This window comes from Prionailurus bengalensis, chromosome C1 (assembly GCF_016509475.1).
Source record: "Prionailurus bengalensis isolate Pbe53 chromosome C1, Fcat_Pben_1.1_paternal_pri, whole genome shotgun sequence".
In the NCBI taxonomy this organism is placed as follows: Eukaryota; Metazoa; Chordata; class Mammalia; order Carnivora; family Felidae; genus Prionailurus; species Prionailurus bengalensis.
The window spans coordinates 29375034-29390911 of record NC_057345.1 but is presented as its reverse complement, the minus strand read 5'-3'; the positions used below and the strand labels follow the sequence as shown (position 1 = coordinate 29390911).

General features: G+C 52.5%; 1 long non-coding RNA gene across 1 annotated transcript in view; it reads right to left on the bottom strand.

Moving 5' to 3' along the window:
• Positions 1–15878, bottom strand: part of LOC122480313 — a 61994-nt gene that overhangs the window by 44819 nt on the left and 1297 nt on the right. The gene's annotated exons all lie outside the window — the stretch shown is intronic.

Below are 15878 nucleotides of genomic sequence, written 5' to 3'. Positions count from 1 at the left end.
TAGCAAATTTAAGGACTTCCAGGTGGCCAGTGTGACTGGAACAAGGAAACAAGGGAGAAGATAATAGGAAAAAAGATCTGCAAGGCAGCTAGAGGGTCATTCACCCAGGGCCCTGAAAGCCATGGTGAGCACTTCATTTTCATCCTGTGTGAAATGGGAGCATTTAAAGGTTGTAAGCAGAAAAGGGACATGATCCATCGAAGATTTTAAAGGATCTTTCTGGTTGTTATGTCAACAACAGACTCTGGGGCAGCACTGTCCAACGGAAATACAATGCAAGCACACGTAATTTATAATTTTCTAACCACCACTTGCAAAAAAAAAAAAAAGGCAAAGAAACAGTGAAATTCATCTTAGTAATATATTTTACTTCATCAAAATATTATCATCTTAATATATCTATACGAAAAATGATTAGAGATATTTTATGTATTTTTTTTTCATACCAAGTCTCTGACATCCAGTGTGTACTTTGTACTTGCAGCCTATCTGCAAGTAGGGACTGGTCCCATTCCAAGTGCCCACTAGCGACATGGGGACACTGTGAGGGACAGCAGAGCTCTGGAGAGTCAGGAGTGAAAACAGGAAGACCAGGTAAGAGGCAACTGCCAGACATGGAGAGGTGGGGCTTGGAACTGAGTGGTCACCGTCGAAGGAGCAAATCTTCCTTTGCTGGATCACCGTGAGGAGGAAAGAAGGTACGACGTAGCAGGAGTACAGGGTAAGGGTTGGCTGTTATTGTTTGGTATTATTACTTAAAATTGACTGACCCCTGAAGACACTAACTGGGCAGCAGGCACAGTGCCAGGGGCTAATCCTTAGAACCTCAGTGACCTCTCATCTGATCGCTTAGAGACCCAAAGAGGCCAGTCCCTGGCCCCCAGTGACAGACAGAACCGGGGTCAAGGGTATGATCTTGAAGCAGTTGTCACCACTGAGATAATCCCACTCCTGAGCAGGCATAGCTCCACTGCCTGCAGATGCTACTAAGACTGCTGGGGCATTGCCCAGTCCCCTGAGCCAGGACCCCAAGGATGCGGGAGAAAAGACACTCGAGCCTAGCCTAGGAACTGGACACCAGAGCCTAGGTCTCCCTAAGCCTGGAAGCACCATGTGGCTTTGGGCCGCCTACTCGGCCTCGTCTGCAAAGTGAGGGCTTTGCACAGCACGGGTTACAGGCATGCTGGATAACACACGAGACCCCTCGCTGATGTAAGGAAGTAACTGCATGCCTCATGTGTATGCATCTCTTAGACGTGGGCTGTGCAGCCTCACCAACCTACAGGTTCAGATGTTGTTCTACGAGTAACAAAAATAACACGATAGTGAACATTCACGGGCCACCTGTGTGCTAAGTACTTTTATACATCTGTTAGGTCACTTCGCCCTTATCACCCAAGGTCACACAGCTTCTGACTGGCAGGCTGCCGTGGAACTAGGCAGTCCAGCTCCAGACCCTTAACCACTATGCTCTCCTGCCTCTCTGATGAGAGCAGACGGGCACCAAAATCATCTTCTTCAAAACTGCTGAGTACCTCCCATGAGCCAGGTGGCAAGTTCCCTGTGATTTTTCTCCTGGGGCTGGGGAGGGGGTTTCTGCCCAGGATGGAGGTGGCTACCTGGACATCCCCTCCTGCCCCGACTTTTCCCAGATATACACAGACACCAGCATGCAGAATCCAGCCCCATCTGATGGGGGAGAGGATTAAAACAAAGACAGGGTTACTGGAGAGTAGAGCTGAGCTGAGCCCAGGTTGGAGCCCCGAGCTTAGAATTAGTGCTGCAGGTGAAATTCCCTGGAAATTCTCTGAGACCATGAAATTTGCATGAAGACTTATCGGAATGCACTCTTGAGAACAACAGTAAGACAGGGGAACAGCACTCGGCAAAGGGAGAAGCTGACGTGTGATATAGTCGCACCAAAGGGGCCAGGCTCACGAGGAGCTCTGGGGCTGGGATGGCCCTTCACAAGCGTCCCAAGGTGAAGCAAGGGGACCTGACCTTTACACACCCCCCCCCCCACCAACTGACCAGCCCCCGGGAGGCAGGCCGCCCCCAGGAAGGGGTCAGAACTTTGGGCAACGTGCCCCTTTTCCACCAAATCACCAACGTCAATCCCCAGAGATAGATTCAGCTAGCAGTCATCAACAGCCCACATGACTACAGTCAGGCCGTCTGGGGACAGGAGAAAGGGGACAAGAGAGAGGCCTTCTGGATAGCTTCTTCCTCCCAGGAGCAATACTGTCACAGCGGCAGGAGCATCAAGTCCTAGCCAGCCAAGTCCATAAATAGCCACTGAGCACAGCCAGGGAAGGCTCAGTCACTGGAGGGACGCAGGCCCAGCTGGGGGCTCTGTCTCTAAATCACTCGCCACCCTGCCTCCATCCCGCGGGTCCCCTCACGGCCAGTCCCCAGGTCCCAGTTTGGCTCTGCAGCTCCCCTCCCCCACTGCTCCCCACAGCAGGGCCCATCCCCGCCCCCATCCAAGTCCTTCTCAGCAGGCCATTGTGAGGCTTGAATGAGCTTAAGCAAGTGGAAAAGTTTTGTTCACTGCTGGTGCCATCCACAAGGAAGGGGGCCCTTCATGAGCTCCAAACTTCCTGCCTTTGGAAGAGCTGTTGTTCCCCTGGGCCCACCGCTTTCTCCCCTTGCCCTGGACTTCCCTCCCCTGGCCATTCTCTTCCCAGCCCTTCACACCTTCCTCCTCCCACCTGAGTCTGTCTCTGTCTTTCTGAGTCTCTCTCTCTGTCTCTCTGAACCTCAATCTCTCTATCCCTCTGCCTCTCCGAGTCACTCTGTGCTCCTTTGGGTCTTTGTCTCTGGCCCCTCCTCTGCAGTTTTACCTCCAGCCGGGCCAACTCAACCCCACAGACGTTGGCCGCCCACGTCTGCTGTCCTGGCCAGGCCTGGCAGGGAGGGCAGGTGGGGGGTGGGGGGCGATTGGCCTGAACTCTTGGCTCCACAGCAGCTCCTGAGCTCCGAGCTCACCTGGCCACCCCTCTGAGTCCACACTCCGCTCCTCCTCGGCTCCTGCTCTTCCCAGCATGGCAGCCAGCCCCTGACCCTGCTTCCCAGCCTGTTTGTTTAACTACAGTAGTGTGGAGAGGCTCCACAGCCACACAACTCTACCATTCCTCAAGCTGGGTGCTGGCAAAAGGGGCCAGTGGCTCCTGCAGCAGCCGCAGGCAGGCCGCCAAGCAGCAAGGCCCCGCCCCTGGAGCAGCACAGCATCCTCTAGGCTGGACCCCGATGAGGGTCACAAGCCTGGCCCAGGAGGGGTAGGAGCGGCGTGCAAGATGCCCATTTCCCCGGGGCCCCAGGGTGCCCAAGCCTGGCAGCTGCTGACAACCCTACAGCCAGGACAGAGCATTTCTGACGGGTTCAATAGAGATGGGAGCCCCACCTCTCAAGGAGCTTCTCTAAGAAGCAGGTGGAGAGAGGAAATACATAAACAGAAGGGTCACGAATGTATAAACACTGAAAAGCTCTCTAACACATGCCCTCGATAAGCATAACTGAACCAGTGACTATGATAGGCATTCAGTCAGCAGTGTGGTGGATAGATGGGTGGGTGGGTGGGTGAGTGGGTGGATGGATGGATGGATGGATGGATGGATGAACCGATGGAGAGACAGGTGAATGGGGGAAGAGGTGGATGGATGGGTGGGTAGATGAACAGGTGGGTGGATGGACAGACAGATAGATGGATGGATAGGTAAGTGGATGGGTGGATAGGTAGACGGGTGGAGTCATGATTTGCAGATTAGCAAGCCCATCATTATAAGACCTCCCTTTCCCTTCATCCCACCCAGAAAACCCCTTTTGCCAGATTTCTTTATTCACCAAAGACTGACTAAGGCACCAGACTCCTCCCTTGGCCTCTGAATTTCCAGTAACTTTTCTATTTCCTCTTCTCTGTCCCTTTTCCTGCAGGAGAGAGTGAGGCAAAAATGGAGCCTAGACCACAGACACAGGTAGGTGGTCAGGAACTAAGAGGCCCACTCTGGCTGAGGCCTATACACTGACTATATTAAGGAAAGGACAGAGGGAACCAGGCAGGGTAACCACCAGCCATGCTGCCTCCAGCACAGTTAGCAAAGCACAGGGAGTGTTTTGGGACAGTGCCATCAGACAGCAGGAATGGAACCTTGTTTTCTCCCTGCCAGGAACCTCAGCCCCAAGCTGAGACTAGGCTCCCTGAGCAGAGCCCAGAGGACAGGGCTTGAGCTAGTCAGGGAGCTGGAGAGAGCCAGGTGCTAAGCCGTAGAGGGGAGACGGGAAGATGTGTCTGAGAGCCCCAGGGAGAGGAAGTTCTCAGGCAGGCCAGGCTGGATGGGATTAAGTTAGGCACCTCACCCTCTCTAGCTTCAGTCTGCTGGGTAGCTTTGATGTTCTCAGGACCGCCCTGCTTCATCCACTGTGAGGATCCTGGTCTTTCCAGGTGGCAGACGTCAGGTGCCCCAACGTGGCTGGGAGATGGAAAGAGGCTGGAGGAATGGAAGGGAGCCCAACAGTCTCCCCAGGCTTCCCCAACTCCTTGTGTTGTTGTGAAGATTTAACAAATGTAAAATGCTTAGAAAACAGAGCATGTGCTCAATAAGCATTAGCCATCAGCACCTAAGATAGTACCTGGCACAAAGTGGGCACTAAATATTTGTTGAATTAATGTATGAATGAATGTGGACCTGGAAGGCATTATGCTAAGTAAAATAAGTCACACAGAGAAAAACAAAAACCATATGGTCTCACTGTGGAATCTGAAAAACAAAGCAAACGAACAAACAAAACAAAACTCATAAATACAGAGAACAGAAAAGCGGCTGCCAGGGGTGGAGGTGCTGGGGGGTGAACGAAATGGGAGGTGCTGGGGGGTAAAGAGGTGTAAGCTTCCAGCTATAAAATAAATAAGTCTTGCAGGTGTAAGGTACAGCACGGTGACTACAGTCAGTAATATTGTAGTATATTGAAAGTTGCCAGGGAGAGTAAATTTTAAAAGTTCTCATCATAAGAAAAAAAAATTGTAACTTTGTATGGTAATGAACGGTAACTAGATATTATGGTGGTCATTTCCCAGTGTATGCAAATATCAAATCACTATGCCATACCATTATACTTAATAGTATATATACATACACACATATGTGTGTATGTATATGTGTGTATATATATATAAAGGAAATTTTCTGTATTTCCCTCCCTCAAAAAAAAGCATGAATGAATGAGTGAATCTTGCTCCCACTTTGCTCCTCTACATCAAACATTGGAAGATACACATCAATATTGTCTCTATAACTACCAAGGGAGATATACATATGAAGTTCATTCCAACCCCAGGGCCCGTGCCCTTGTCCCTTCTGCCATGAGTGATTTCCATCGCATCTTCACATGGTTCACGTCCTCATTTGATTCCAATCTCTGCCACTGGAAATGAGAAAGGGCCCTTACCAGTGTCTGCTGATAGAGCTCCCCCACTCCCCGAAGTTGTGTCTCCTTCCTCAGTCGACTCTCACCAAGTACACACACACACACACACACACACACACACATCCAGGCAATCCTAACTAGACAAAGTCAGTGTCCCTGCCCAACCCAGAGCTAGAACATGAGCCAATAGGGGCTCTGTTGGGCCTGACAGATGATCCTCCCATGCACTGGTGACTGTGTGTGTCCATGCATGACAAGGGCTCACCCAACCCACAAAGGAGATCATGCTCTGTCCCCAACCATGCCCACACCCTCCCAATCAGCCTTGGCAAGAACCATGGTAGCATGCAAACAGTAGAGTCCACTGGACCAGGATTTAAGAATCCTTGCTCTACCACTTAAGGGGAAAAAAGACACTCTTACTGAGCACTTACTGTGTGCCAGCCTCTGTGCTAACCTCTCTACACCCTTGAGCTCATTTAACAATTAAGCAAGGTAGGTGTTATCTTTACTTCATACCTGGTTGAGGCATAATAAACTGGCTGAGTGGCTAAGTAAACTGGGGCTCTGGAATGAGACAGAGCTGGGTTCAAGTTTGTACTCTTCCACTCACTTGCTGTGTGGCCTCAGGCAAGTCACTACAGCTCTCTGAGTCTCTGCTTCCTCCTCTGTTGTGAGGAGATAAGACAGCCACTGCCTTTGATCCTGCTGAGGATCAAAGGAGGTGATGGATGAAAGTGCCGCCCCGGTGTCAGGCATGCAGCCTTCAATCAAGGCCGGGGCCTGCCCTTGCCTCCTTATCTCACCAGCTCCCCTGCCAAGGTTTGCAGGCTGAGACTGGTCTTCCCCGTGGTGCCAGGCACAGGGCTGGGCACAACCGGCACACACAGAATATTCTTGCTGATTGGCAGATTTTCCCCAGGCCTGGATTGCAGACAGCACTCCCTTCCCTCTCCCGGGAGGCACCCAAGCAGGGGACTCCCGCCCTGGGCAGCACCAGGGGGAGGGACTCTAGAGGGAGGCCCCTTCCTACCTCTGATCCTCTGCTTTGTTTGGAAGCCTTCCACCACCATGTGTCCTACCCTGAACCCAAGATCCTGCTCTAGCTCCTTGGGTCTGAGTTCCTACCTAGAAAGCTTGGCTGGCACCCTGGCTTCTCCAAGACGGTGGCGACCTACAGGCTCATCAGTCACCCACCCCAGTGTCTGAAGCTCTGACTTTGCCCCAGCCCTTTATCTGGACCCTGCCATACACTGACACGCACCCCCCCCACACACTCATACCAGCTGCCCAAAGCACCCACTCCAGAACCCTGGGCTCCAGACTGCCCACAACTCAACCCTCCGGCCACCGCCCACCTACCCACGGCTGTCACTTTCACCCCGTCCAATAGCCCACACGTGCACACTCAGAGCCTACAGCCCGTGCCCACCAGCCATGCCCTCTGCAGGACCCTGAAGGTTGGCAGAAAAATCACGGAGGCACTTTGACATCAATCAAAGACACTCATAAATAAATATGCGTAAATCACATGCAAACCAAGGTGGGAATTTACATCTTCCGTTGCAGAATCAGCATCTCCCAGTTCCAGGGAAGGCTGCCTGCCTCAGTGCTCAGGAGTTTCAGGACAAGAGCCCCTCTCATTCTCGAGGTCCACTGAACAATCCCAGATTCATCACCTGAGATTCTCAAACTTCCAAGTTGGGAGTATCCACCACCATTTACTGATCGCCTACCACATGCAGTCGCCCAGACAACTAGCTCCTACAGACGTTAAATGAGATGGCACGTAAAGTGCCTAGACTGGCAGCTGGCACCCAGGAAATACCCACTATATTTGGACTACAACGATTACTACCAACTCTGAGCCTCAGTTTCTTCTGAGTGTTTTGGTGAGGCTGTAATGTATAAACCCAGGTAGAAGCACTTAGCGTAATTCCTGCGCATAGTAAGCACTCAATAAATCTTAGCTATTATTATTAAATAGAGTGTGTCTATCCAAACAAATTCTGGAAAGATATAGCCAGTAGGAGTAGTTATGAGGGGGTGAGGCAGAGAGATTAATGGAGGACTTCCACCTTCTGTTTCGTATGTTTCTGAGGGAAAGAATTTTTACAAATAAGCTTTTATCATCAGCAAAAACTATAAAGACATTCCTATTCAGTGGAATAAAAGCTATCAAGGCAAAGAGCCTGTCTTGGGACCATTCACTTCTCACCTGCCTCCCCATCGTCCTGCCTGTCTCTCTACTCTCCTGGGGACCCCCCTCCCTCGAAACCTGGCAAGTGCCAGGTAGTTTCGACCAGGGGAAACAGTTCGCTTTGGACACGACATTTACATTCATAACCCCTCCCATGACCTCCCCCTGTCCGGCAGGACAAGTGAATCCAGGAACCCTGGAACTTTTCCACACAAGCTAAGCCAGGCCTTGACTCTCCCACCTGCCCTCAAGGATTGAACCCGGGCAGAAGCCTCCTTGCTTAGATCCGGTCCCATCCCCATGACCCCCAGAGAGGCCATTATGTCTGGATTCACTGTGGCCCCCTGAACTTTGCTGCTCTTCCCTGCTCCTATCTGCAGCCAATGTGCGGGATCTTCAGATCCTGCGCATCTTCACGCATGTCGTGGATAAAGAACATTGGGCAGGACCAGGCCCTTGTCCGGGGTGCCCTGGGTCTATCACCCAGCACCCTGTAGCTTTAGTCGGCTCACCAGGTACAAATAAGAAGATACGCCCTCAGGGCCTCTGGGTGGCTCAGTCCGTTGAGGGTCCGACTCCTGATTTTGGCTCAGGTCATAATCCCAGGGTCATGTGATCAGGCCCCGCATCAGACTCTGCGCTGACAAAGTGAGGCCTGCTTGGAATTCTCTCTCTCCTTCTCTCTCTCTCTGCCCCTCCCCCGCTCATGCTTGCTCTCTCTCAAAATAAATAAATACATACTTACAAAAACTTTTTTTAAGATTCTCTCTTTCCCTCTGCCCCCTCCCCTGCTTGCACTCCCTCACTCTAAAAAACAAATAATAATAAAAATGTTTTTTAAAGATACACCCTCTTCTCTGAAGCCCCCTTCTTCTAAGACTGAAAGCCAGTGTCTACTTCCTTCTGATACTGAAAGCCGGTATCTCCCCTCCAACTCCCCCCACCCCAATTTTAAAAATGAAGGAAATGAGATTGAAGTGGCACAACCATGTGCTCATCGTTCAGCAGCCATTCTTTATTGGTACCACTACAGACCAGGAATTGGGCAGGGTGCTGGAGAGACAGAGCCAACTACCCCCGGGAGCTCACAGCTCCATAGGAGAGACAGGACTCACAAAGGGTAATGCATGACCATGCAGGGCTGAAAATGCTAGCACGGAGTGGAAGCAGGGCAGAAGTCATGGTTTAGTCTCGAGTGGGAGCACGAAGCCTTCCCAGAGCATGAGACCCTTGAACTAGGACTTGAAGAATGCGAGGAGGGAGCATTCCAAGGAGAAGGAACTGCGTGTGCAAAGGTAGGGAGCCATTAGGGCCTGGTGTGGAGGGGAGGGGGGGCAGAAGCTCCGAGCTGCTGGATTCAGAGGATACGCAGAGGCGGGACAGGACTTTGGATGTAACAATGTGCACAGTAAAGAGAAATGGAAGGCTTCTCGGGAGGCAAGTGACAGGTCCAAGTTGTGTCTTGGGGAAGCATTCTGACTTGACACAACACAGGGGCCAGAGGAAGGGAGACTCATCCTAGACCAGTCATTAGATTTGAGGATTTATCTACTCCCCTTACACATTCTTTTCACATTACTTTCCTGGAGCCACTGAGGTGTAGGCTTTGGCTGTCCCTTGAGGTGCTCAGAGCCAGGAGGCTGATGGGCTTACAAATGGAGGTAAACTAAGGCACTGTACCTGAGGGTCCTTTAGAAAGGACAGCAGGGATAGGAGTCTGACGTATACTCTGTTCCCAGCCACAAAGCAAAGTTGAGATTCGAGGGTGATTTTATCTACAATGACAAGTCCACCCCCAGGCTCAGACAGGTATTGTTCCAGACTCGGCAGACATCCCCAAGTCAGACAGATGTCCAGGGCTCAAACAGACATTGCCCCCAGGCCAGGAAGATGTTGCACCAGGCCCGGACAGATGCTGTACCAAGTTCAGACACATGTCCTGGGCCCCGACAGAAGCTATCCCGGGGCCAGATAATGTGCTGGGCTCAGCCAGGTGTCCCAGCCTCAAACAGATGTTGTCTCTAGCCCAGGCAGATGCTACCCTAAGCTCAGACAGATGTCTGCCACCAGAGATACATAAAGATGCTAAGAGGTCCCTGGGAAAATATAATTCCTAAATCCTCCTTTGCCACTCCCCCCGCCTCCACCTGCTACCCTCAAGAAAGCTGAGGAAGGCCAGCACTGAGCCCAGCCAACTCTCTCCAGAGCCCCCAACTTGTAACGGCCAAGGAGCCCTATCATCCTGTCCCTCCCTCTGGCTCCAGGCTAGTCTGCTACACAGAAGGGAGAAAGGCACGTAGAGTGGGGTGATGAATGAGGCACAGGCACAGGAGTACAGGGCACCTGTCCCATCTGTGGTGTGGCAGACAGTAATGCCTGGGCTACCCGAGCTGACCTCAGGGAGAGGGGGCTGGGGGGTTAAAGGAAGGAGTGGGTTGATGTAAGGACCAGGCCCACTAAGTCTTACTTCTAACCAACGCTCTGGGACCGGCTGGAGGGAAGAGGCCCTGTGACCTCATCCGCAAATTCCCATCTCTGCCCAACACCCTAAAAACGTCGTTACTCAGTCATTTGAGGGTAATTACTTCTCCAAAGCTGGACAGCATTAGGGTAGGGAGAGAGGAATAAGGAGGCCGGCCCCAGTGTGGACACAAAGTGGAAGATAGTTCCATTCATCAGCTGGCTGGAAGAATGACCCCCCACTCCCAACCCCCCCTTCTCTAGGAGCCTTCACAGGGGCAGCCGGGATCCAGAAGGAAAAAGACCTTTCCCCTCACAACCACACAGCTATTGTCAGGAGCTAGAATTGCATGGACGGCTGTTGTGCAGAAGTTGGGGTTCAGAAACCGTGGAGTGCTGAATGTTCCCGGTCTGTGGGTGGAGGAGGGAGCTGCTAGCGGTGGGATGGGGAGGAGGGGTTTTAGTGAGAGCCTAACAGCCCCATCTGCCCTGAGGGGCCTCCCTACTGGTCTGTCTCTTACAGAGAAGAGCTAGGGAGGCAGCAGTTCATGAATATGTAAATTAACCTTGAGCCACACCCCCAGCAGGTGAAGGGTGGGACCTTCCTTCCAGCTCTACCTACTGCCCCTGAAAAGCTACCTGGAAGCTGAGAAAGGTGAACTGGGTCTTTAAAACCCCTGTCAAACAGAAACACATTCTGACACAATGACCAACACTGATGCACACACATAAACACAAACCAAGCACCAGCACCCTAACCCAAGCACACAAACACTTTAGGGAAATGTATAAGGTACAAACATGGATTCATGCGAGCACACCGATATACAGTCACCATATACACAAGCCCAGCAAGCCCAACACACTATTGCAAATGCTGTACCACACACAGACGCAAGGGAATCCCCGCTTCTTTCCCTGCGCCCTACCCAAGCTGCCCACTCCCCACCTTCAGTCAGGGCACCAAGTCAACACCAGGCCCGGGAAACCACCTCACTCTTCTACTGAAGGCGACAAGGACTTAAATTATCATTCACTGCTCCCACCCCACCCTGCGGTGGTGAATTTTGCAGCCATCCAGATAAAAAGTGTGTTTAGGAAAGGAAGGAAGGAAGGAAGGAAGGAAGGAAGGAAGGAAGGAAGGGAAAGAAAGAGAGAAAGAAAGAAAGAAAGAAAGAAAGAAAGAAAGAAAGAAAGAAAGAAAGAGAGAGAAAGAAAGAAAGAAAGAAAGAAAGGAAGGAAGGAAGGAAGAAAGAAAGAAAGAAAGAAAAAAGAAAGAAAGAAACTCAAACCCAGCCCCAGCCTTTCAGAGTGATTAATCCCTGCTAATGATTTACCGATTTGCAGAGAGCGTGTTCTGCATAACCGGATGGTGGGCATTAACACCAGCTCAGAGGCTGCCATTCTGCTAAAAATGAAAGTCAATTTTAAGAGCAATTGGCCACCCCTAATTTGAACATTCTACAGATGCACTGGGAGGACCCCCCCCCCCATAGACTTAGGGGCTGAGGCAGGGGAAAGAATGCAAAGACAGATTCATCCCTAAGAGATATTTCACCTTCCATCCCTCCTGCCTTTCACCAAGACTGAGAAATAGGGAGCCTTAGATTCAATAGGTGAGGCTGCTTCCTCCTCCTCTGCCACAGGCAGCAATGCCCTTCCCACCCCTCTACTCCCCAACACCAGGCTTTTGCCAGCACAGGCAGGACAGAAGGGATAGGACACCTGGAGGGGCTGAGTTTAGAGGGGAAGATGTGGGGGCTTGACAGCTCAGAACAGTGATCACATCCCATATGGGACAGCTTTTTGGATGGTGGTGAACACTATGAATCTGTCCAGCTGGCACCAGTCAGCACGGAGGCAACGGATGGACACGATGACCCTGGCACTGCCCCAGGTCAGAATCTGTGACAGCAGGACCCTGCCAGCCTCTTTCAATCAAAAACACATTGCAGCCCAGAAAAGAGCAGGGTGTGGGTGTGGTCACTCCTGACGCGGCTTAGCAGGAACTGGTTGGGGAGCAGGCAGCTTCCACTCCTGTCCATAGAGCTTCTTGCTCACCCCAGGCAGCCCAGGAGAAAAAGCAAACCACACTTTCCAAACTTCCATCGGGGCAGTGGTCTCATCTCACCTCCATAAGCCACCCAACAGGGACCACCCTGCCCAGTTTACAGATGAGGATGCTGAGGCTGAGTCTCGTCCAATGTCATCCAGCAGACCTGAGTCTGAGCTAAGATGGAACCCTGGACCTCCGACACTCTGAAAATGCGGGATCCAGGGTGAGGGGGAAAACTGGCAGAAGGGAAAGGGAGCAGCTGTGAGTGCTGGCCGAGTCCTGTCCCCCTACCCCCAGCCCGGCCACCTCAGCAAAACCTCAAAGCTCATGCACTGCACACAGAAGGGTGTCCTCAGACACTAGCTCCCCCAGTAGCCCAGATCTGCCTTTCCTTAGCTCTTTTCAGCACTCATGACTTCCAGTGAGGAACCCAGGGGGAGCGTCCTGGAGCCTGTGTTCCCCCAGCAGTGAGAGGCCTTGGGTCTGCAGACACACCTGCTCTCAGGGCTTCTGGGACTCCCAAGCACCCACCGACCAGACTGAGAAGACACAGCGCAGGGGCTCAGAGTCCAAGGGGGAAAGCAGCCAGACCCAGCTGCCCCCTCTTCCTCCCTCCCAGATCTTGCTCCGAGTGCCGGCTCACCAGCCTGGGATGTGTGTCTGGGATATCACAGTGCATATGTGGCCGCACAGGTGCTGATGGTGAGTGTGGCTGTCTTCTAGAGGCCGTGTCTGACTCTCTTGGGCGGAAGCATGAATGTAGATTACAGAGTTTGCGTCTGCGACTCAGGGCTTTGCAGAAAGACCGTGTGGGGTTGGAGTTCATCCCTTCGGAGCTTCCCCCCCCCGCCCCCCCCCCGCAGCCCCCTCCGGCTGTGAGACCCCCCACAGTGAGGGCCCCATCTGCTGGAGGCTCGGTGACCTGTGTCAAATGAGCAGGCGCTCAGTCACACTCCAGAGCCTGGAGGAGACCGCACCACTCTGGGAAAGCCCAGCAGCTCCTAGCCCGGGGGCGGGCTGAGCAGGGGCCCCGCTGGGGAGGGAGGCCCCAGAGCCTCTGAGACTGGCGGCGGCCTGGCTGGGAGCTGCCCTCCACAGACAAGGAAATTGGGGGGGGGGGGGGGGAATAGGAAAAGAAAGGGCTTCCCTGCTTCCTTGGGACTAGCACTGCTGCTGATGGGCATGAGCCAAACTCTGAGCAGGGCATGGGCCCTCCTCCAGCTTCTGATCCCTTGTGCGGGATATATTAGTTCCATAGGGTGTGGGTGTATGCATTAGCCTGTCTGCGTGATAGGCGGGGTTCGCCTCTTTGTGCATTGGTGGGGAGAGTGTGCATGTGTCTGTGCGTTCATGTTTGCGAACACCAGGGTGTGCCTGTTTGTGTGAACTGGCATGCCAGAGGAGAGTGTCCATGCTTGTGACCCCAGGGGCCTGTATTTATCACTGTGTGTCTGTTTGTGCGACTGTGAATTCTGACCCAACAGGATGACTCCCTGTGTCCCTATTGTGAATCTGTTATGTTCGTCCCTAAGCTAAATTGCACGTGTGTACCTGTGTGTTATGTGTATGAACGCATGTTTGTTCACACGCCTCAACCATTCAGCGCCTACATGGGTTCAGGTAGGTGTCTGACTTCTGTCTCCCAATTTTTCCCCAGGCCCTGGGAGGGCAGGGCTCCTGGAGGAGAGGGGCTGTTTAACTGCAGGCATCTCTGCCAACGGGCATGTCAGAGTCCCTGGAGTTCTACACAGAATCTCCAGGAGCAAACACAAAGAGGGTGTCGAGACCTCTGGCAGAAGCCTAACTCTCAAATACAAGAAAATTTTTTACTCCAGACCAAACCCATACATTGTAGAGGCTCTAAAACTTTCAAAACAGAGACGGGACTGTTACCCTGCCCTAGTCCACACGGCTCGCCCCAGGGCAGTATCTAACACTAGACTTCAGGGCAGGCCTAAGAAGCAGACAGTCCTGTCCCCATTTTAAGATGAATAAACCGAGGCTGTGACAGGCGAAGCAGCTAGCACAAAGTCACCGGGCTGCTAGTGGGAGAGTAGGAGACGGGATCAGGACTGAGACTTGCTGGCTGACAAGCTGGTAACCTCGGAGCCCGGCTTTGCTGCAGACACCCCTCAATTCAGCACACACATGGGAACTGGGCTTCAGAAGCCCCAGATGGTCCAGGCCTGCCCTCCCCAACCTCCGCTCCCCAGAGAGCTACCAGAGATGGGGCCGGGGGGCTCTCTCTGCTGCGACAGCCAAAGCCACTGTCCCCACAGGTGTCCTCCCCCATCAAACAGCAATGGGAGCACAATGAGAAGCAGGACCTCTGTAGATTCTGCACCCCTCGGACAAGTTCAGTTTCTTCATCTCTGCCCTAGGGATAACAATCTCAGGGCCCCTCCACAGGGCTGGGAGGTGCAGGTGAACGTGAATGGATGTAAAAGCACTTGATAGGGGCACCTAGGTGGCTCAGTCGGTTAAGCGTCTGACCATGATCTCAGGTCATGATTTCGCAGTTTGTGGTTTTGAGCCCCATGTCGGGCTCTGTGCTGACAGCTCAGAGACGGGAGCCTACTTTGGATTCTGTCTCCCTCTCTCCCTGCCCCTCCCCACTCGTGCTCTGTCTCTCTTACTCAAAAATAAGTAAACATTAAAAAAAAATTTTTTTTAAGCACTTGATAAAGCACTGTGCCCATGGGTCACTGTTCTTCAAGTCTCAGTGGCGATTCAAAGGCCAGACATTGTAACACCTGACCACTGTCCAGACACTTCCCTTCCTCCAACAGGAACAGAGAGATTCACAGAATCTGATCATCACAGCTGGAAGGCACTGAGAGGTTAGCCAGTCCAAACCTCCACAATGCCACTTGATGGATAAGGAAACTGAGATTTGATTAGGGAAGGAGAGTAACATGCCTGCTCCGTTGGGCACTCACAATAGAAACAACCAGAGTAAAAGCCCTTCCTGAGAGTTTTTCACCCCCACTGTCTCAGACTACCATCTGACTTCCCTCAGTGAGACAGGTGGGCTGCCTATGGTACCGTTACTCCCAATTTACAGGGAAGAAAACCAAGAACTACAGGGATTGGACCAGAGTTATTCTCGCCCAGGAAGATGGTGGCAGGTCCAGGTAGGAAGCCCCAGGCTTCAATGTCATGCTGGCCTTGGTTAGGGCTGGCCTAAGAGTAGCCTTCACTACAGAACTCCCACCTTGGCCCTAACTCCTAGGCTTGGAGGAGGGGCCAGGAAGGCAGGTGTTTTATGATCTTATGAAGGAAAGGTGGCTCAAGGTGACCACTTCTTGGGCCAGAGTCTAGGAAAGCCAAGCATCCCCAGCTGGATTCAGACAGAGCTCCATCACAGCTCTTGAAGCAAGGGTGGTACCCAAGATGACTGCTCAGGACAGTGGCCAATGGCCAGACAAGGGCCCTGCCTTGTCCCACTCCATCCCCTGAGGGCTAGCCAGAGGCTGGTCTAGGGCATTCAAGGCCTGGATGAGCATAGTCTGTGCCCAGGACGACCCTTATCACTGTGGCCTCTGCCCCAGCTACCCCAAGGACCATTCCCAATGCAGCTGCTATCTGAGCCCCCATCACCCTTATTTACTCACTGAGGCTCTATTCTGCAGTTCTAAATTCCCCAGTAGGGTCTAGCTGGGCCCCTAGCTCAGTTCTGTGATCTGGGACCCCAGGGCCCTGGAATCTGTGGATCCACGGGGGGCAAGGCGGGCGGGG